Source organism: Pinus tabuliformis, chromosome 6 (genome assembly GCF_031772625.1).
Source record: "Pinus tabuliformis cultivar Carrire ecotype Pingquan chromosome 6, CPIR1, whole genome shotgun sequence".
In the NCBI taxonomy this organism is placed as follows: domain Eukaryota; kingdom Viridiplantae; phylum Streptophyta; class Pinopsida; order Pinales; family Pinaceae; genus Pinus; species Pinus tabuliformis.
The window spans coordinates 497840778-497864683 of record NC_142292.1 but is presented as its reverse complement, the minus strand read 5'-3'; positions in this window follow the sequence as shown (position 1 = coordinate 497864683).

The window sequence follows — 23906 nt, the reverse complement described above, 5'->3', positions numbered from 1 at the left end:
AACATCTGTCATCTTCATCCAAGTCTACAATCAAGTCTAGTGTCCATAGTCACCCAAACCATATATCTTCAAGTCATATGAGTCCCTTCCATCATAGCTCCCCCACTAAAGATTCCACCAAGATTGCCTCTTGGTCTCGGCCATGAGAAGTCCACCTAAGTATCATCAAACCCAAGTGTGTGCCCTTCTCCAATTAGTCCATGAGTCATGCCGAGCACTTAGACAATTCTCCATATGGCTAAAGCATGACCCATTCTCGGTAATGATCATCACGTTCCTCCCTTGTCACAGGCATTTGCACCTTCTACCATAAGGTCACAAACAACCCCAACAAGCTCTGCAACGATCAATTGTACTTGCTTCTCCATACAAGGTCTCCTCATAGACATCCATGGTAAGATCTTCCACTGCATTGGCAAACTGACTTTTCCCTTCCCTGCATATGGCCCATCCTCCAAAAGCTCCAATGAAACACAAGTAGAAAAAGGAATACTTACTTCATCATGAGGCTCCTCCATGTGAGTGTCCTCATCCATCAATGTCTGCAAAATGCATGATCCTGGTCCAACTTGAGAAATTTCAAGTTCCTCCTCCATCATTGTCATATCTGCAACATCCTCATACATCATGACTTCCTCTTCTTCATCATCGCAATCTGTAGCTACATCTTGCTCCATTGCCCAACCAAGTCAAAGAAGTTCACCTTCAACATTTCTTTCCAAGACTTCAAGTTCATCTCGAATCCATGGGTTCTCTTCTTTCATCCGCTTCAACCTGTATAAGGTCAACAAGAGCCTCCCTTGGCATTATTCCAAACTTTCCATGTCTTGTCATTCAGCTTGGCCCAAGCACGAGGCTTCACCCTTGCTAAACCTGTCACCAAAGTGTAGCACTTCAATCTGCAAATCCGAATCACCAAAGTCCACGAAATATGGAGCCTCTGATACCAACTGTCACGAAGTGCAGTTGTATCACTTCTCGTCTAGTATGCAGTAGCTCTGATACGAATTGTCACGCCCCTACCTTGGTGGTAGTCTTTCAACCGCATGAAGGGGGGTGCGACCGCATCACCCGATTTCTTTTCACCAATACTATAAAGTGTGGACTATGCCTAACATTCCATACTTAGTTTATTTTTCACTTTCTAAGTATTAACATTCATATACACAATGAAAACATTCAATTATTATTCTTTCATCATCATTATCATTTTACACATATGCACAAAGGATACAGTTTAAGGGAGGGGAAACTCCCTGAATATGAGTCTGCCCACAATGATAACAATAATATTTCATAAAATACAATTACAGCCTTTGAAGAGGAACCCCAACTTCCTTCTCACAATATCTGTCAAAAAAGGCAACTCGGTTTACACCATGCAACCTTGCCCGAACCTCCATTCAGGAACTCGTTCAATCGGTCATGCAGAACTATTGTTCGGCCCATTCGTTCAGGACTACTGTTCACACAATCGTTCAGAACAATCGTTCACCCAGTTGTTTAGAGCATTCGTTCATCCGGTCGTTTAGAACAATTATTAAACCGGTCGTTCAGAACAGTTGTTCACCTAGTCATTCAGAATAGTCGTTCAACTGGTCGTTCAGAACAGTTGTTCAGCCGGTCGTTCAGAACAATCATTCACCCGGTCGTTCAGAACAGTCGTTTAGAGTAGTTGTTCAACTGGTCATTCAGCCGGTCATTCAGAACAGTCATTTAGCCGGTTGTTCAGAATAGTCGTTTGGCCAGGTTCGCCCGTCATGCAGTGACGCCCTAGGCGGTTCGCCCACCCAGCTCGCCTGGGTAGGGTCGCTCGCCGGACTCGAATTTCTGCATTCTGTTTCTTCGACATAGTGCTTCGATATAGAGCTACTTGCACTTCACCCTAACTCAGTTTTCCCACTCCTTGCTCCTCCATTCACTTTTGAACTTGCCCTTGAATTTTAGAACTCAAGACTTCATGCTTTCTCCATCCAAACATCTACCTATATATATGCCCCCCCATGGATAGTTCATGGGTTGACCTGCTAGGCTGACCTGCCAATTCGGCCAGCTCACCTACACTTTACATCGGCTCGCCCACACCACCGCCCCGCTGGGTCAACATCCCCAACTTCGCACCATATAAGCTCACCGTCGCAAGTTCGCACACTTAGCCAAATTTTAATTTTTCGACACCTCCATTGGCTTATCGCGTTCGTGCCCCGGGCACCTTTAACTGACTACCCCAACTCCTCGCTCCTCCGACTCGTCCCATCGTCGCAACAAACATTGCAACCTACTCACCCGCTCACCGACTCGTCGCAGCGTTGACTCATCGCTCACCTAGCTCGTCACACATAACCGAAAGCGCTCACCCAACTCGTTGCACATTGCAACTGTGACTTGTGGGCTTGACACATTGTGTCCCTAATCTACATCTCCCTCTGTGTCGAACAATGTAAACTTTGAAACAGGAACTATAAACTCAAAACGAGAACTCTGGCTAGAAAACTCCGAAAAACATGAAAAACAGTGCTAAAAATGAAAAGTGTGTATACTAGAACAATGGTTTTTTTTTTTTTTTTTTTTCTAGTGTCAATTTTGAACATGTTTTAAAAATGGCAGTGAAAACGAATTTTTCTCTAGTCGGACTTGTGCCTTTGTCTTCACCTGAGTGAGTGTCCCAATAGATGGGATCGCATGTGCATGCACAACAACATCCATACTCTTGAATACACGTGCATGGGAGGCTTGTAGACTAGTGATGAGCTACGGGAGTTCTTCATAGTTTCGGATCTGACTCCAGATGCGTGCCTTCAACTCAACTGCTCTGGGCTTCATCACCTTAGGCAAGTGAAGTGGGGCTCCCTTGTATCTCATCATCCATGTTTGCATGTAATCAACAACAACATGCATGTTCGACAAGATACGTGCTCTTCTAGCACATCGCCACTGCCATCTGTTGAGACAGATGACTGCCTTATCCACAGTACCAAACTTGGAATACAATGCCCGCATGACTGTGTCAAGGGGCAATACTTCATCTAGTATTGCCTTCTTCAATTCTACTCAGGTGGATGTTGTAATCAATTCTCCTCCTTCTTGGCCCTCTATAGCTCCTTATCCATTTGCTCGTTCTTAGCTATCAGGAAGCGAACACTCAAGCTAGTGGCTTCGGCATATGCTCTGGTATCGTCGACCAATTCTGCTGGATGTTTGCGCAAGTCAGACATGTTGACTCCTTCCTTAAACTGCATAGGAGATGTATGATCCTCCGGAGTTGACACTCTACGAGATTGCACAACTCTATGTTGAGACTCATTGAATGAGATGTTGTGCATCTCTCCTTCCGGCTAATCTCTAAGGATCTCTGTGTCTCCTTGGTTGCTAGGGACTTGTTCCTCTTCTGGATGAGGTGAAGCTGGTGGGTCGACGTCTTGGTGATGAGGCATGAGGTTGATGTCTTGCTCTAACTCCTATTGCTCTATATCTGTATCCATATAATCAAGTGCTTTCTCTATCTCCTGAGCGAAGTCATTCTCCTGCAATGGTTCACCCTGTCTATCTAATGTGAGCTTTTCTGATGAGGCTACTGCTTGTACGGGCGTAGTTTCATCTGTCTGTACAAGTTGTGCCCCTTGTTGTACCTATTCCTGCTATGCTTCCTTCTCCTGTTTTCACAACTCCTGTTCCTTCCAGCGTTGCTCCTTCAACTCATACAACTCCTTCTCTGTTTCCTCCATTATCTGTTTCTCTCTCTGCCTTTGCGCGTTTCTCTTGTCGCGCTGTTGCCTCTTCGTCTCTATGGACAAATATTCTTTCTGCACAAGTGGGTCTACTCAGAACTTGTATCTTTTCTCTTCCTCCATGCGGTTGACAATCTTTCTCTTGCCCTTATCGCACACTGGTATGTTTACCTCTGCTACTGTTACTGCTTCTAGTGCTCTTCGGGATGCTGTTTCACGCTGCTTTGATATCCAATCCATAGCGAGGCTGGCCGGTTCATTGAGTTTGGAGGAGTTGTAAAAATATCTCCATGGGTCTTCCTCTGCCTTATGACAAAAATGAATGAAAGATTCAGAAAATGGAACAACATGCATGTGGGTGAAGCGAGTCGCCGAATCGATGACTGTTCATGGAAAACAATTTCATGCATGCAAAAACAATGAAATGCTAACGAAAAATGAAACGGTGTTAGTACAAGCTAGTATGCATGTAAACAAAAAAAAGTGTTCATAGAAATCAAGTAAACAACACTCACACAAGTGTAAACACATAAAGCGACAGAAATGCTACAAAAGACAAGACAACTTTCTTGTGAATAACTGAGCTGGATGTGTCAAAAATTCCTAGATGTGATGTGGGATGTCAGAGCTCCAAGATAAATGTGAATTAGTGAGCTATAAAGCATCGAATAAATAAGTTTTAGGCTGATGACACGCATGCCACAAATCTAGGAAAAAGCGACACTTGGAGGAAAGATTCTAAAATGATCTTTGCATGTAACCTCACCTGCTGGCCATGCATGCAAGTTAAGTTTTCTTGGTCCCGGGTGGAACTGGTCAACTCAACTACACATGCAACAGTCTGCTCAGTTGAGGGGAAAAAATGAGCATTTCTAGGAGGGAGCTGGGCTAGCTGCCTAGAGGGATTGTGCAATTTCTGGGCAGAGCAGTTGACTGCTGCCCAGAATTGCGAAATTTCTGGACTGAGCAACCGTGTTGGGAGAAATTGTGCAATTTTCTTAGTGAACAGTGATAGGCAGATTTGCGCAATTCTGAAGCCCAGCAGGCTACCAGACAAAATTGCGCAATTTCTGGAGGGAAGGCTAGTTTCCCTCCAGAATTGCGCAATTTCTTGGGGGAGCTACTCAGCCTACAGCTGGACCATGACTGGTGAAGCAACTTGTGAGGGGGATGCAACAAGCTCTCACGGACAGACTATCATTCTGCAAGAAAATCACTGAAGCTTGTGTACTTGACAATGCAAGATATGTTGCTATGAAAGGTTGGTAGGGAGGCTCCAAAACGAAGCTAAGGAAAATTTTTGGAGGGTGGTTATAGCCGCTACAGAAATTTCCTATAAGGAATTACGATATTTGAATGGTCCAATATAAATCCCTCGATAATGCATTATTTTAAACAACAAAAGGCCTATCAGGTTTTAATAACACTTGTTTGGTTTGAATCTTCCGATATGTAATTTCCGATATATGAAACCTTTATGAAAGAGGGTTATTTATAAGAAATTAAAAATTGTCTTATCTTTATTAGAACTAAAGAATCTTATTAAAGTTCAAAAGGGTCCCCATTATTTATTATATAGCTAAAATAAATTCAAATGGGGAGTTGTTGAGTACTACAACAATTGGCGACATACTGGGCGAAGCAATTATCTCTATAAGAATAAATGAAATTTTAACTACTAAAGAAAAATACTTAGAAAGGTAAAAATATTTGAAGTTTTGATTAATAAAGGCTACTCTGAATAAAAGAACTCATTATTTTGTAAATTGTCTCACAACTTGTCATTGATGAAAATTTTTATTACCTTTGTTGGTCATTTAATCAGTTGTAAGGAAAAAGTTAAGAACTATAGAAGCTTAGTGATTTAGATAGAATTATTTGTCACTGGTAGAGCCATTGTTGCCAGCAGGTGTTCATAGCCTCGACAGGGTTACCATTTAACCAAAATGTACTAGTATCCCATCCACTTACAATAATTTTTTACAAGTATTAACTTTTGTTTTACATTTTCGTTTGAAGTTACTTGAAAGCCAATGTCCTGGTTTGGTGGCCAAATGATGGCATTTCCATTCACAAGTTATAATTATATTGAACAAGTCGACTCTTGATGATACCTCTTGTCTTATAGTTATGTAACCACAAGCCATTATCCTTGTTTGGTGACAAGTCATGATAATGTTAATATCATTAGTTTCCTATGATCATGGTAAGTTAGCTCATAATGAGACCTCTTATCTTCCAAATTTTATACATTTTTGAATTACACTCTAAAAAATGTAAAATTAGTGGTTGGGGAGGTAAATTAATTCCTTAAGAGTTATGGATGAAAATCAAAGACAAAACATACTAAAACTTCAAAATCGTCTTTACTTTTTAAAGAAAACTTTTTCATGACCAATCACAGGACAACAAGATTTTTTAAAGTTTCCAGTTATGAAATATTTACAACTTAATGGATATAAAGATTTCAGAGATTTGTAATAGATGCAATACTGAACTTCAATGTTATAATTTTCTTTTTAATATGTATCCTTTAATTAGTCAAATTTCATGTAAATGATGAGAGATCCCAATATGAAGTCAAAAGAGTATTACCTAACATTTCTAAGGCTAAAGACACTGATATGTACACATGATTATTTACATATTTACAGGAGGATAGAAATCCTTAAAAAAAAAAATATTTTTAAAACTAGCCCAGTAACAAGAAGAGCATACCTCTTTCCGTGTAAATATTGAAGGATAAAGGTTGATGGGACTAGTTTCTCAATAATTTGAAATTGGCCTAGCCCTAATTTTTGAAACTTTTGTGTTTTCCTTTTTCTTAATGGGCCTTATCCCATTTCAGAACTAAGTCACCAATTTCAAAAATTTTGTTATTAACTGAACTGGCATCAAACGAGGATTTGACCAATTGATGATGGTAATCATGAGCTTGTTTTGCTCTATCTCTCTTGTCTTCTAACTTAAGAATTTGGGACATCCTTAATTACAAAGCAGAAGAACATTTTTCTTCAATAGATTTCACTAGGGCAAGTGAAGGAAGAGCTAGATTAGGAGGTAGGATAACTTCTTTTCCATACACTAATTGAAAAGGATAAGTGCCTATTGAGACCTTCTGAGTGATTTTGTCAGCCCATAAAGCAAAAACTAGAGCTTTGTGCCAATTTCTTTGATTTTGGTCAACTGTTCGCTTGATTATCCTAATGAGGTTTTTATTGTTAGACTCTCCTAAGCCATTTATTTGAGGATAATAATTTGCAGAATATTTGAGTTAAAAACCTCTCTTAAGAGTAAATTCAGTTATGGTATTTCCGGAAAAATAAGATGCATTATCAAACACAAGGGCATAAGGAAGACTGAAACTCGTAATAATAAATTGATCAATAAATTCAATAATGCTTTCAGAATTGGTCCCCTTCATAGGTATTTCTTCCACCCATTTGGTGAAATAATCCATAGTAGTCAAGATATGTTTATGCTTCTTAGAAGAGTTAGGAACAATCTCACCTATGATGTCGAGTCCCCATTGTTCAAAGGGTTGTTCAATGTTAACTGGCTGCAAAGGCAAGGTTGGTTTCTTTTATCTTCCTGAAGCAGTTTGACAAACTTTGCATTTTCTGAGATAGGCATGGGTGTCCTTAAATAGAGTCGACCAATAGTAACCAACATGTAGGATCTTATGAGTAGTGGTATCCCCACTATAACGTCCACTAAGTGGTCCATCATGTAGTTCCTGGAAAATTTTCTTTGCTTCAGATTTTTCTAAACATCTCAATAAAACATCATAATTTTTTCTAAATAAGACATCATTAAAAAGTTGGTACTGATTAGCTTTATGTCTTACAGATCTTTTTCTTTTGTAATTGAGTTCTAGTGGAGCACAACCATTTTTTAAATAAAAGGTTAAATCAACATATTGAGATTCAGTGTCAACAGGGCATACCTTTGTAATTTAAACATTATTACCTGAATCTTCATCAACCAAAGTGTCATAAGCTCCAATAATTAATCTGCAAAAACCTTGACCCCTTACTATTTTAGTTGGTTTTATCTCTAGGTCATATTCTTGTAGGGAAATAATCCAATTAGCCCTTTTCTCTCATAACTCCTTTTGGATGAGCAATTGTCTAACTGCGCGAAAATGAACAATTACTTTTGTATGTGCTTTTAGAGGAAAGGATTGAAATGTTTTATGGACTTAAAAACTACAAAGGCTTGTTTCTCAACCTCTGAATAGTTTAACTCGACTCCTTGTAAATTGGAACTAAAGAAGGAAATGGGAGCCTCAACTTGTTGTTCATTGGGTTGTGTCAATACTATTGCATAGGATTGTTGGGAAGCAAAAGTGTAAAGAACAAATTATTTCGAAAAGTTGGGAGTTGATAATGAAGGAGAACTTACGATTGCTTCTTTTATTGATTCAAATGATTATATTTCAATTAGTCCCCATTTGAAAATTGATTTCTTCTTGATCATAGTCTATAATGGTAAAACAATTTGTGAAAAATCTAGGACAAATTTCTTGACCAAATTGATTTTCCCAAGAAAGGATTGCATGGATTTTTTGTTTTGTGGAAAGGGTATTTCAGAAATCACCTTAATTCTCTCTGGGTCTATGCAGATTCCCTCTTTGGACACAATGAAACCTAGAAGCTTACCTTCACTAAGGGAAAAAATGACTTTTTGGGATTCAAGGAGATTCCAAATTTTTTACATCTTTCAAAGATTTGTTTCAAATCAAGGAGGCGATCTCTTTTTTTTTTTTTAATACATTGTAATGTCATCTAAGTACACTACAATTGTATTATTAATCAAACCTCTGAAAGCAATGTCCACGGCTCTCTAGAAAGTGGCTTGAACATTAATCAGTCCAAAAGGAATTTTTTGATAGGAATACGCTCCCCACTTAGTTAAGAATGTAATTTTCAATCTATCTTCTGGATATACAAGAATCTAATTGTTACCTAAAAAACCATATAATAAATACAATAGCTCAGAACCAACAACAGATTGTAAAAAAATTTCCATTAGAGGAAAAGGCAAATTATCCTTTTCACATGCTTTATTTAAGTTTTTAAAATCTAGACAAATACAGATATCTCTATTCTTTTTTCTAACTATTACAAGATTAGAGACCCACTTGAAGTGTCTGACCGGTAATATAATTTTGGATTTGAGGAGCTTGTTCAATTCAGTATTGATCTGGGCTTCTAGGTTAGGATGAATCTTCCCGATATTCTGTTGAATAGGCTTTGCATCTGGCATCATAGGTATGGTGTGTTGAATGATAGATGTATTATAAATTTTGAGATCATTATAATTCCAAGAAAATACATCTTTATATCTTTTCAATAGATGACTAGAAGAATACCTCTCATTTGTTGTGCTTCCAAGGCCTGAATTGATGTTCTGAGGTTTATGATCAGATCCTAAATTAACTAATTCAAATATCAGAGTAGAACTCTGAAGCTTGTGATTAGTTACCTTTTTAAACACATATTTCAGATCATATAAATCTTCCAATTTTACTACAGGTTTAGGTAAAGAAGTTTTCTGAGAAGATTTATTCAGTTGCTTTTCATGCTCATATTCATTAATAATTTGGTCAAAGTAAGAACCTTCTGATGTTAGAATGTTTAGGATGTCAGTGTCACCATTAAACACATGCCAGTTGGTTATGTTGTCTAGAATGTAGGGGCGAAAAATTAACCCAATCGAAAATCTATCAGGACTTAAATCTTCAGGTGGAATGAGCTTGAAGGCGACATTGGCTAGGAGATCGGCACTAGAATTCTGTAATATTGGGATCAAAACTATATTGAATACAGTAAAATGGGAAGTTAGGTCTTGGATAAAGGATTGGTAATGTTTAAGGTGACTAGAAACACAATGGATGATATTTCTAACTTGTTTAATTACAATTTCTGAGTCACCAAAAACTTTAGGGTATTTGACATCAAGACTAATGGCTTTCTGTAAGCCTTGTACCAATGCTTCATATTTAACAATGTTATTGGTAAAGTCAAATTCCAATCTGCAAGCCAACATAGTTTTCTCTCCATCAGGATTTACAAGGATGCAACTAGCTCCTGCACCATCATTAGATTTTGACCCATCAAAATAAAGAGTCAAAAAATTTTATCATGCTTATTTACAAGAGTTTCTACAATATTAATACATATAGATGAATATGTTTGACAAACATTTTCAATTTGAGATGAAACAAAATCAACTAAAAGAGATATTTTTGTGTTGGGAAATTGCCAAAGAAAGATTTAGAAGAATAAATCTCAAGAATGTTGTTTGTCAATAATACTGGTTCATTTTCGTCATCCAAATCAGTCATTGAATATTTCATATGTTTCTCCCTATCAACACGAATTTGATTTGGTTTCCCATTGTAGGGAAGCCACATGTATGATCAATCAATTTCAAAGTATCCATGTAGTTTTTTAGACCAGTCTCTTCTTAGAATAAGACCATATAATTTAGGAATGTCTACATCTAATATATCTATTATTTGACAAACCTTCGAATTGGAAGATAATTTGATTAAAAAAAATCATTTCTCCCAACACTTTGACTTTTGTGCGATCTAATTGAACAATCCAGACAACAAATTTCTGAGGTGAAATATTCAATTTGAGACAAACTACGTAAGTCATGACATTGGATGATGCACTAGAATCCATTAAACAATTGTGCACATTCTTGCTAAAAATTTCAAAAGTCAATAAAAAGGGAGGAGTGTGAGAATTTGATCTATCTTCAATTAGAATACATCAGAAGGGTCAATCTTATCTAAAGAAACATTAAGGGTTTTCCTTTCCCTTTTGAGTCTTTTGCACTGACAAAAACAGGTAATGGAGATGAAGGGACTGCATTTAACTCATTAAGTAACAACTTATGTTGTTGTTTTAACTTGTTGACCTCATACAGGGAGATGTTGGCTTTGAACGTTTTAATATTATACTCAATGGTATACAAGACTATCAAGATCTTAGATGAAGAAGGAGATTTGGAATTAGTTGGAACATACCCTAAAGATGGAGGAGAAGTCTTTTTAACTATAATCTTGTCTTTAGTAGGAGGAGTAGGTGACTTCTATTTTTTATTTGATGGAAATGTATCAGCAGGTCCCTTACTTCTAGTACTCACTGGTAAGGCTTCTTCCTCTTCTTCATTTTTCTAAATTGGTTAGAATGAAATTCCACAAACCATGGGCTTCCACTAATTCTTCTTCTTGGGAGTCTTAGCAAATAAGGTTTTTTCTTTTTCTTCATCATCCAGATCAAATTCTGCATTTGATATAATGTAAGGTGGTTGCGGTTGTGATGGTTGATTCCTTTTAAAAGGATGAAAGAACTTTTTTGAAGATTCAACTACTTGTTTCTTAATCTCTACCATTTCATTAGACATTGTTTTTAGAACATTTTGTAATCCCTCCAAGTCGAAAGGATCTTTAGGATATTTCTTCTTCGATACATATTTAAAAGAGACTTTCTTGGTCTATTTTCTTTGCTCAAGGGCAGTTTTCTTCTCAAGAGATTTTTTTTATTTATTTATTTTTTTTTTTTTTCCACAGATAGAGCTTCCTTCATGTTATCAAGCAATATTGTTTTATTAGCTCTATCTACGAACATGGAAATATTTGAAGGAAGAGTAGAGATATACCATTCAATTTGTACATCAGTTCTAGGTCTAGAAGTGTCCAGGATTTTATTCAACAATTTGTTAAATCTTGAATTAAAATCTTTAATTTTTTCATTTGGGTTGGCCCTAAGATTTGACAAATCATTAATCAAAGTGGCAATTGTTCAGTCATCACCAAATTTTAACAAAAATTGTTCTTCGAACATATCCCAATTTGTTATTGACCCAACAAGAAGAGAAAAATACCAATGTCCTACAGATCCTTCAAATGTGTAAGGAAAAATTCGGACAACACAATCTTCTTCTGTGACTCCATTAATATTGATGACTAAGAAAACATTGTGAATATGTTCCTTTGTGGGAAGGCCATCATCAGGATTAAACTTAGGAATCCATCTCTTTGGATGTTTGGGAAGAGGGTGTAAAGGTGGAGTCATCTATACTACTCTTCGGTTGTTCCGTGGTCTTTGGGCCATTCTAGGAGCACTGGGAGTAGAGGAAGTTGTAGAAGATGTGGAGGCTAATGGAGATTAAGTAGTTAAGTAAGCTGCTCCTGTAGTGCTACTGATTATAATAAAACCAGTTGATTGTAGCTGAGGAATGTGGATGAAATGGACTAGAGGATGATAAGAAGAAGATAAAGGAGTAGAGGAAGAAGTGGAACGAATAGAATGAGTACGAGGTGGAGAAGATGATGTAATCTCACTAGTAGAAGAAAGGGTTTATGGGGTACTTTTATTTCTCGGTGAGTGGGTAATGGAAATTCAAGAGGTTTGACTCCAAGTTTTTTCACTCTAGGATCTAGTCAATACACTAGAAAACTATAAGGATGATGTGACACTTGTTGAGAAATGGCAACAAAAAATTCTAGTTTAATTTTCCCTTGAATTAAACTGTGAATTAAATTCAAATTCTATTCTCATAGAAACTTAAAATAGTTAAATTAAGTTTATTAAACTTACTTAAATTAGGAAATTCGAGTTGGAAGTATTTTTGAAGTCATGTATATGTTCTCCCTACTTTGTAGGAGTCCAGTGTGAGTTATGAAATAGAAAACTTAGTTTCATGAGTCAATTCAGTTAAATTAGTTCTCAAACTGATTGAGAGAAATAATAGTGAGTTAATAGTCATTGGTGACACTAATGAACTCCACCAGTGCTACTCTATTTAACTGAGTATTTACTCATTAGAAACTCATGCTGTCGAATATGAGAAAGACCTAGCTGAGACTAGAGTGCAAGGACAGTGTACTATTTGTTTTATATTTTTCTAAGTTGCACTGATAGTGCATGCAATCAAGAACTGATCCTTAAGGGATTGCACAATTTTTAGAGGCTTTATTTCCCTTTAAATACACGCTATCCTTCATAGGAGTTACATATTAGAGACTTGGAGAGCTTGTGAATTGGCTATGATTTAGCCTTGAGCTTTCTTATGAGTTGGAGATTAAATTTGATGATTGATGGGATTGTTCTAGAGAGCACAAGCATTGTAATTTCATCTTGATTTTCCAGATTAATACAAAACAGATAGTGGGGTTTTGAGCTGTGGCTTTCCTCGGATATTTATTGTGTTATGTGCCTTTGATTCTCTTCTTCTATTGATTATTGTTTTCTCGATGTTTATGGGCTTCCGCTGTAAAGAGTAAAAGTAGATTCTTGTCTTTTTCTTTAGAGAATTGCATTAGCTTGTGAATCTACAAGATTTTCTACATGGTATTAGAGCAAGATTATTTTTTGGGCCGAGAGATTGCAGAGAATATCTGAGAATTTATGTGAAAATTTTTCAAAATAAAACTGCAATTCTGGATTCCTTGGGAAAAGATACCCAAATTCAGAAAAAAAATCAGCCGAATCAGAGTTCAGATGAGGGAGATATCACTGATTTAAAATCAGCTTTCTAGAGGAGATTTCGAAGTTTTGATTTCTAGGTTATAGGTGAAAGTCAAATTTGCATACACACTTCAAGATCAACAGATGGTGTTCCATGGGTTGAGGTTTGAGTATGCCTTGGAAGGCAACTCAAATTTTATAGCCTGGAGGGATAGGATGGAGGATGCGCTAGAAGATAATGGCTTGAAGGAATTCATTGATCAAGAAGTCCCCAAGCCAGCAGCTACGGATGCATAGAACTTGGACGAATGGAAGAAGTGTGTGGTGAAGGCAAGGTGGATAATCCTTGAGGGAGTTTGAGACCACATTGTCTCGAGTATCCACGGTAAGGAAACTCCGCATGCTATGTGGAAAACATTGATGAACTTGTATCAAAATAGCAGTGATCAAAGGAAGTTGGCATTGAAGGATAAACTTTGTAAAATCAAGATGGAGAAAGGCGACATGATTCCAAAGTACTTGACCAAGTTCACTCAATATTAGGATGAACTTGGAAGTGTTGTTATCACGGTTTCCAAGGAGGATATGGTGAGCCTTGCTCTTCTTGGATTCCCAAAGAGTTGGTGTAGTTATCAGGACTTTGTTAATGGTCGGGAGAAGCTGCCAAATTGGGAACGACAATGGTCATATTTGATGCAGGATGAGATCAGGAGGAACACCAGGGATGGCTCTTCATTAAAGAATGATGATGAAGAGAACCGTGCTTTAGTGATTGAGGCAAGGAAGGGGAAAGGTAAAATTTCTCGTTCCAAATTAGATTCTTCTCATGGAGGTAAGAAGAAGGACACGACGAATGTTAAATGCTTTCATTGTCACAAGATGGGTCACTTTTCCGTGGGTAAGGCTTTGGCCTCCCAATTCGAATTGGACTTTTCACTCATTGCATGGATGGTGTCTTCAATTATGGGAAGTGTTTGGTACTTAGACGATGGAGCTTCATTCCACATGACTGGCGACAAAGAGTTATTTAGTGAACTAAAGGAGAAATATCTAAAGATTCATATTGAGATGGGTGATGATGGTAAGTATAGTGTTATTGGTGTGGGCACTATTACTTGGCAGAGAGAGCACGTGGCTCCACTCACCTTGAAGAATGTTATGCATGTCCCCAGACTAAAGAAGAACTTGGTATCCATTGTCATGCTTGAGGATAGAGGCTATGATGTGATCTTTTCAAAAGGAAAAGCATTCCTTTGACACATAGCCACATGTCAAGTAAAGAAGATAGGGATTCGAGTTCAGAATCTCTATAAGATAGAGGTAGATGATTGTGTTGCTTTGAGTTTAAAAGTGGAAAATATTTTGAGCTGAGACATCGACGAGTTTTGGCATAGGAAATTGGGTCACTTGCATCATGGGGCTTTGAAGATATTGCAACAAATCTCTACCGGTCTTCCCAAAGGTATGCTTGAGCAAGTTGATACATGATGGGGTTGTACTTTGGGAAAATACACCAAGTCTTCATTTGGAGATAAAGACAGTCGAGCAGAGTCTATTCTAGAGAGAGTCCATTCAGATGTGTGTGGACCATTCTCGACAGCATCCACGGCTAAACACATGTATTATGTTATATTTGTTGATGGCTATTCTCGTAAATGTTGGGTATCTTTTATGCAGAAAAAGATCAAACTTCACAAAGTTTTGTGAGTTCAAAGCATTGGTAGAGAAAAAGTATGGCAAGAAGGTTGAAGCTATATAGAATGATAACAATGGTGAGTATGTCTCTAATGAGTTTAATAACTTCTATGCAGCGGAAGGGATTAAACAAGAGTTGACGACACGCCATAAACCTCAACAGAATGGGGTTACCGAGAGGAAGAACAAGAGCATAGTAGGGTAGCAAGGGTGATGTTGCATGATCAGGGCCTACCATTACACTTGTGGGTTGAGGCATGCAACACAACGGTTTATTTTCAAAATCATAGCCCACATTGGATACTTGAGATGAAGACACCAGAGGAGGCTTATTCCAGTACGAGGCCAGATGTTGGTCACTTCAGGATTTTTGGGTCATCGGTTTATTGCCATGTGACCAAAGATGCATGGAAGAAGCTTCAGCCAACAATAGAGTTGGGGATATTTGTGGGGTACACTGATACACCTCACAACTATTGGGTTTACATTTTGACCAGTTGGATGACATTGGTTCGCAAGGATATCAGGTTCGATGAGGAGAAGGCCATGCGAGTGTCCCTTGAGAGGGAGCTTGAGCTACATGTGGATGAGGAGCTTTTAGCTCTTAAGGTTGAGAGACCTTAGATTGATGTGGAGAAGCCACATGCAGAGGTTCAGAGAGTGGAGACGTCCACTCAGGCAAAGTCTTCTAGAGAGGGAAGAAAGCACACTAGAGAGGCTAATATATTGTTGGATGATGTATGGGAGAATGTGGGAGCACCCTATTCTCAGCGTAGACAAAGGAGGTCACCAGAGCAGTACACTAGATACATGGAACTTATGGGTGCATGTGTTGTGATAGAGCCATCTTCCTTTCAGTAAGCAGTGCAACAACCAGTTTGGGTTAATGCGATGGTGGAGGAGTATGACTCCATAGTTAGAAACAGTGTTTGGGATGTGGTCCTGAGACCAGAGGACAAGTTAGTTGTGATATCCCATTGGCTTTACAAGGTAAAGAAAGCTGCAGATGGTAGTGTGGAGAAGCATAAGGCCAGATTTGTAGCCCGTGGCTTTTCATAGATAGAGGGGATTGACTATGATGAAACCTTTACTCCTGTTACAAGGTACTCGTCAATCAGATCTATTTTGGCACTATCAACACAGATGGGTTGGAAGATCCATCAGATGGATGTGAAGACTGCCTCCCTTAATGGCATGATTGAGGAAGAGGTGTACATAGAGCAACCCGAAGGTTTTAAAACCTTGGACTGTGAATCACATGTGTGCTAACTGAAGAGAGCATTGTATGGGCTGAAGCAATCACCCCATGCTTTGTACACAAGGATAGATAGCTACTTCACTGGGTTGGGATTCACAAAGAGTGAAGCAGATGTTAACCTATATCACATAGTGGTGGAAGGTAAGTTGTTGATCATTGTTATTTATGTAGATGATCTCATACTGAAAGGTGATGAAAATCTCATCAAATATTGCAAGGAGGACCTTTCAAGAGAGTTTGAGATGAAGGACATGGGGCTCATGCATTACTTTCTTGGCATGGAGAGCAGTAAACACTTGGAGACTCCTCTAGCTGGTAACTGGAGGAAGGAGGATGCTACTTTAGGGGAATTAGTGTGAGTCGCAGACAAGTTCCCTCAGTGGGCATAGGCAACCCCTCTAGCCGTAGAGTGGGTATAGTCACAACAAAGACAATACTGAATAAAATTTCCTTAGAAAGTTGGTGTCATGAAGGCCTACCTTAAAATCATCTTTCGATGAAGTCCCCGTTGTGTTGCTCCAGCTCTTGTTCTTCTAATCACTTGTACCTGAAAACAACATATAGAGAACAACCACAAACATAATAGAATATGACAAAAACAATCTACTTAAAGAGTCAAGCAGCTTCAAGCTATCAATACACAATTTGACATAACATATAGGAAATAAGCCATTGATTTGTATTAATGTAAATTAAAGTAGAACTTACAACTAAGCCTTGATGTCGTAAGTTTCCTTGAAGGGTCCCATCAACATGTCTTCGCAAGCATTCACTCATGAAATGTCTCCCAAAAAGACGAATAACCCTCTCTCCTACCCAAAAGGATAATGCTAGAACACTCTTGCAATCAAGCTAACTCCACTCAAAACCATCCCAAGCTAAGTTATATAAGAGGCTACTTCCACACTCTAGCAAAACTCTCTACTTTTACTATTAAACACTTGAACTCTGAAGCTAGACGATCTCAGCCATGGAGGAAGTATTTATAAGAGGAGGAGCTTCCACAAGAGATGGGAGAAAAAGCTTATCCCTTTGAGAGGTTGCACAAAAGGTGGAACAACCATCCCAAAGGAGAGAGGCGAGCTCATCTAATCTAACAACCAACCCTAGGACCGCCCATGAAGCTGTTACACTTCGAAGCTTCAATGAGTTGTTTAAAAAACTTGCCAACAGTAGCTCGTTACGAGTGCAACATAGAGACATAGTGAAGACGTCGCTAGGGCTAGTTCAATCTTGGCCATCTTCATGGGTGGAAAAATTGTTGACTCGTGACGACCCAAAAAAATAGGTAAAAAATGGTCTCCTCCAGGAGTAGTGAACTGAGGTATTCTTCCTAAGATGACAAGGAAGACATTGACACATAATTTGCAACATGACACAAGGAAAATGTCAATAACACGGACCAGCAGTGTCCGGGATCAAGGAATGTGGGGTTGGTGACAAATTACTGTGTAATAGATGCCCCCTAAATCATGAAGGCCAAGAGAGTGGGAGGGGTGAAATGCTTTATGAATCCATAACTAAAACAGAACACCATCGCGGAGAACCTACAAATGCAAGTACAACTGATATCTTTGATACATGAGTACAAAGTGAAAGGAAATACATGTGCATAAGGCATGGGCGTAGCCATCAAGAAGATAAACATAAATGATCTGTGGTGTGGACACAACCATCCAATTAGAAGGACCATATAAAATACTCAGGTATGGTTGTAGCCATCCAATCAAAAGTGTCATGTATTCAATCATGAACCAATCCGTGCAACCTGAACATGTGTAATATGAGCCCAGGGTCTTGAATCCCAACCTGATCATGGTACAAATTCTAATATGCGAATAGATGTGATGAAGTCGAACATACTCAAAAATCGCTTGACTACCGGTCAATGATGTAAATTGTTAACAAGTGCGAGAGAGACCACCAGTAATGTTAATGGTTCTCAAGGTACTACTAGTACAATCCATGAAGTGTGAAGAATTAGCTGAAGTTGAACACCCTTGAAATCACACGATCGAAGGCCAATGATGAAAGCCTGTCATCGAATGTGAAGAACTTGCCATTAAGGCATGCAAGCTCCAAGGTACCAGAAAGGAGTCTCTAGATCAACTTCCCGGATAATGAGCTGAAGTCGACAGGAAGCGATCGGTCGAAGGAGGGCCACAATGTTTCCCACATCATCGACGTGAGACAAAGGAACAAGATGAATGTGGATGAGACAAAGAATATGAGGAAGGTGTGTAATAATACAAACTGCAGAAGGATTAAGCTCTTGAACATATTGATGACATGACTCCGGAGTTTGGCAGCATTTTGGTACCAAGGGTCAAAGGTCATGATGATGCAACAAGGATCAGATGGAATGAGGCAAAATGGATAACCCAAAACCTAAAATCGACACGAAGCAGAAAGAGTGTTGATGTTCAAGAGCGACAATCTGCCATAATAATTAATACAACCAATGGAATACTTCCAAAACTACCCACACCCCCCCCCTCACCCCCCCACCATTTCTAGCGAGTACCCCAATTATTTTTGAAACACAAGCTTGAAGGGGATAACATATGCTTGTAATATAAGTTTGTCCTTTGGACAAATCCAACCTAGTGATTTTAACGAGCCCTAGGAAGGAGAAGCTCAATCTCGTCATGATGACAAGTCTAATGTCGTTAGGGTTTAACGAGTCTGACATAGATAAAACTCTGAGTCTTTTTCATATTTAGAGAGTTTGAAAAAGACATGGAAAAGAAAACTCCAAAGGGCCCTTTTCATAAATTTGTGCCTCGAATCCAAAAAGGTAGAAAACAATACCCAAGGGAACCTGTTGACCATGATAAATCAACGCATACCTTTTTCGTAAGTAATCTATCCCAGTTCGTAAAAGGGGTAAACTTATACTGGGTAGATGATGATTCGTAGCCTTTAACAAGTTCAAAGCGACAAGATCTCGACAATTTCTTCATGTTTTGAGAGTCAGAAAAGAGCTTAAAGATGACTCCAAAAGGGACTTTTTCATGTTTTTACCGAGTCTGAAAAAGTATAAAATACAACTCGTAAATCATCATCACTAGAGTATTTGGAACTTGTCGCTGCACAAAAACAAGTGTAAGATTTGTTTTTGATGTAAATACACATAAAATATTCAAAAATAGACCTAAAACCCTAATTTAAAACCGTAATTTGCCAAAAAGAGCTTATAAAAGGGCCAATTGGTAAAAAACAATTCACTTTTTACTTTTACCTTGGAGTGGAAAAAATTTACCCTTGTGCACTTGCAATTTCGATGATTGATTGGAGGAGTTTCAGAAGCTTATCCATAAATCTGCTTGTTCTAGGTAAGCACCATACCTTTTATCCTACGTTTTAGACATAACGTATCTCATTTTTGAAGATTTTAGCCGTGATTTAGAGGAGTTTTGTGGACGGCAGTGTCTGTAGCGGTTGGCCCGGGTTCCCAACTCAGGACCACGAAGAGCTGGATTTTCCAATGGAGGGAAAATGAGCTCTTTGCGATTGTACACCAAATGGTCGTGAAGAGCCAAAAAAGTTTCAAACCACAGATACCGGCTCGTCGCATTTGTTTTAGAAACAGGTACGATGAGTGTCGAGAACCAAAATTCCTCAAAATTTAAGCAATTTGAAGAGGTTTTAAGCACAATTATGGCACTTACAATTACATATTTGTGTGTTTGCAGGGAGAAAATCATGGTGATCGAATGGAAAGAGCGAGAACATAGCAACGATGATGAGTTGGCCATGGGGGATCCAAATTGTTTGGATGTGCTAAGGAATTGTGGGCTCTTAAATTTCTTCGTGGTACTGTGCCTAAGAGCACAACCCGATCTACTCCAGTACCTTGTTGGAGCATGGGATCCAAATGAAGGGAGATTCAACATCCGGGGACAGGAATTAGAAATCGATGCCACCAATATATATTTCTTGATAGGGTTATCATGGAGGGGAGAAAGTCCACGAATGATACGTACTCGGATCACAGGAGAGACGATGGACATGCTCATCGGAAGGATGTGTCTAGAAGCCTAGAAATTGGATAAGGGAGGAAAAATAAAATCGCAACAATAGCTGACTTATCCCTACGAGTCCTCCATTCCACCATCACTAGAGCAGTTGGTTAGCAGGCCTCACATGAGGCCACCAAGACTCAACTTCGGCTGGTCGCCGACTACTTAAACCCCACCGTATTCAACTGGGTAGAGGCGGTATTAGACAACCTCAAAAGGCAATTGATAGAATGCCAACGAGGTGATACCAAACAGTTTGGGTATGGTTTGATCCTCATACCATTCATCCTAGAATGACTTCCTATCTTTTAGAGGCAGGAAGTGGTTGTGGCTAGGCCACCACCACGGGAGTCACGGATCACTCGCTGGGCTATACTGATGCCTCGAGGAGGCGATGGTCAACAGATGTCATGGAGACCATAGTTCTTCGAGTGGCTAGATCGCCAACTCATTGTTGTATAGGAATGGCCATATGCCGGGACTAACTTCAGAGGTGATCCAGACCTAGGACTCCCCCTTGGGGAACACTGGGATGATAGAGGTAACAAACTCATTTTTTGATTTTTAAAGAGTTTTGTAATTTTTTGTTATATATATGTCCTAATCATTACATTTCAATCTTGTAGATGTTGGATAGAAAATACCTACAGGTTTGTCTCCCATTGCTTAGAGAGTCGAGAGGGAGTTCGAGCTACCTCCTCCTGGCGGAGACGTGGAGGATGAGATTGCCTGTGACTTGGAGGGCTTGACAGAGGGGATCCTGGATTACATGGGATTCAAGGATGTCCCTCGACAGTACCAGCGACACACAGCAGGGGTGTCAAACAGGATCCACCGACTGCTTAGACGTGTTGTCCGAGCAGTGGTGTGCTATAGAGAGCATCACGCAGATTAGACCCCTAGGTTTATTTTCTGCAATTTTGAGAGACATGTTGTCTCATGATGTAATCTGAACACATATTTTTTGAGCACTACGATGTGCAACACATGATATATATACATACCTATGTTCTGCTTTATCAACTTATTATGTCTCAATGTTTACTTTTACAAATGTCGCAAATGTCTATCTAACACATGATTTGCCAATGCATCTGTTAATGTATTTAGTCTTCTAGGAATATGTTGATATGTAATGAAATCAAAATTCCTTTCCAGTAAATGAACATGTAAATACAACCTTAAAATCTGAGGGTTTCTGATGGAATAACACCCGTTGAGCTGAAGAACAACAAGTTGTGAATCTAGATTTACGATCAAAGCGCAAATATTGAGGGCAACAACCTCAATCAATAGCTCAATAACTGCACTATATTCAACGACATTGTTCGTAGTACATCCTAGACAAACACCTTGAAGATCTACCAATTCACTATGAGGATCATAGATAACCCATGGCATGGAGGAGATATTCCGAGCACCTCGATAGGCACCATCAGCAAAATCGACATAAGGTGCGACAAACATCTGCATAAGAAGAAAAAAGACATAATAAGCGAAAAATGCTTACACACCAAGCCAAACATGTACAAAAATGAAAACACACTTATGTACACAGAAATGCATGAAAGACTCATGCATAATACTTCTTGAGATAAAGCTCATTTTGGGGCTTATCTAAAGGATTTCCTTCATAATCAATCAGCTCATAGGCGCCTTTTTGTAAAACACATTTTACAATGTAGGGCCCATGCCACATGGGTTCGAATTTGCCTACCCCCAACTTATCATGAACTTGAGCATACAACAGGACTAAATCCCCTTCAATGAAGGAATGTGGGTTGACCATTTGATCGAAGTGAGATTTCACTCATTTCTTCTGTGCCTCAATGACCAATGAAGCAAGTTGACGAGTCTCATCAAGCCGTTCTAAATAAAGAAGATGCTCCTCAACCCGAGTGGTATTTGGCAGTAATTCGATAGCTAATTTAAGATAAGGAATTTTACATTCAATCGGAAGGGTAGCTTCTAGACCATAAACAAGCTGAAATTGTGTAAATCTGGTAGCATCCTTAACCGAGGTTTGGTAGGCCTATAGCGTTGAAAACAACATCAAATGCCAATTGGACCTATGCATTCTAATGGTACATTGAAGCATGGTGACCAACACTTTGTTCACTGCTTCAACTTGGCCATTGGACTGTGGGTAATATGGCATCGAACTATCATGACGCAAGCCCAACTGGGTTGTCAACTCAACCATCATGTGATTACGAAAATGAGAGCTAGGATCTGTGACGATGGCTCGAGGGACTCCAAACTTGGCAATCACATGATTGAATAGAAATTGAGCAGCTATCTTACCATTGTTAGTCAATGTAGGCATCACTTTGACCCATTTCGTAAAGTAATCAATGACAACGATTATATACCCATGCCCCCCAGCCGAGCAAGGGTTACACGTCATCAAATCAATGCCCCACTTTGCAAAAGGGCCAACGGTAATGACAATATTGAAAAGAGAAGGCAGCGTACGCATCTTGCGTTGGTAAATTTGACACGCATGACATGAAATGACGATAAGAATGCAATCCTTGAAAATGAATGGCTAATAATAACCAGCATGAAGAATCTTCTGAGCAGTGGCATAACCAGACATATGAATGCCACAGGCACTAGAGTGATAGTCATTTAAGAATTTCTCAGCTTCCTCGAGGGTTAAACAGTGGCGGAGAATAGAATCAACTCCGACATGGTATAACATGTCTCTAATAATACAACATGGCTGAGAATGATGGTGAATACGTCGCCGAGCATCCTTAGACAAGTCAGAGTGAAATGAAGACGTCTAGAGGTAAACAATGATGTCACCATACTAGATGAGGGTACTAATCAAGAAGAGTGTATCGTCTAGAATGTGGTCCTCTATCCAAGAGGGAGTGGAAGCAGATGGTAAGGAGAAAATCAACTCAGCGAAAACCAATGACTTCCTAGATTTGGCAGTAGTGAATTCCAAATCAAATTCCTGGAGGATAATGATCCACTTGGAGTACTTTCTCCCCAACAATTGACGTGACAGGATATATGTCACCGGGTTGCAATCATAAATCACGGTTGTGGTACACAACAAAATGTAATGATGAAAATGTTGAACAACTTGAATGACTGCCAAGGCCAACTTCTCAACATAAGCATACGAGTCTCGGTGTCAAGAAGGTTGCAACTAAGATAATATTGTAGAAATTTTGAATAATTTAACACATATTCACAGAGATTATCCTGATCATACAATTATAAGTGGAACATGTATAATACATAATCTCCTCTACATTGATCATCAATTTACAGAAGCAGAAACATTCACAGGCACACATAGAAGCATCAATCAAACTCATTAACACAGTATGTATCCTGGGGAAAGCATCTCGCTAAAAACCCCACACTATCTGTATGTTATATTGATTGAATCATGTAACATTGCAAAGTACAATGCTTATTACAAGCAATCCAGTACTAGCTCCACCTGTTACACACAATACAGCTCAGATCTGATCTCCAAATCTATTCCACTGCTTGCCTGCCTCTCCAGCTCAATACCTGCTCAAGAACTGATGAGAATGGCTTCCCAAACTCGTATTTCACCTCAAAATAATCACTCACACTTTGTTGGACGTGAGAAAAGGCTACAATACTGGGCAAATACGTGAGCAAACTCATTGGCATACTCAATCCCTTGATTGTGCAAGATCTGGTGCACAACTATAGTCACAACTGA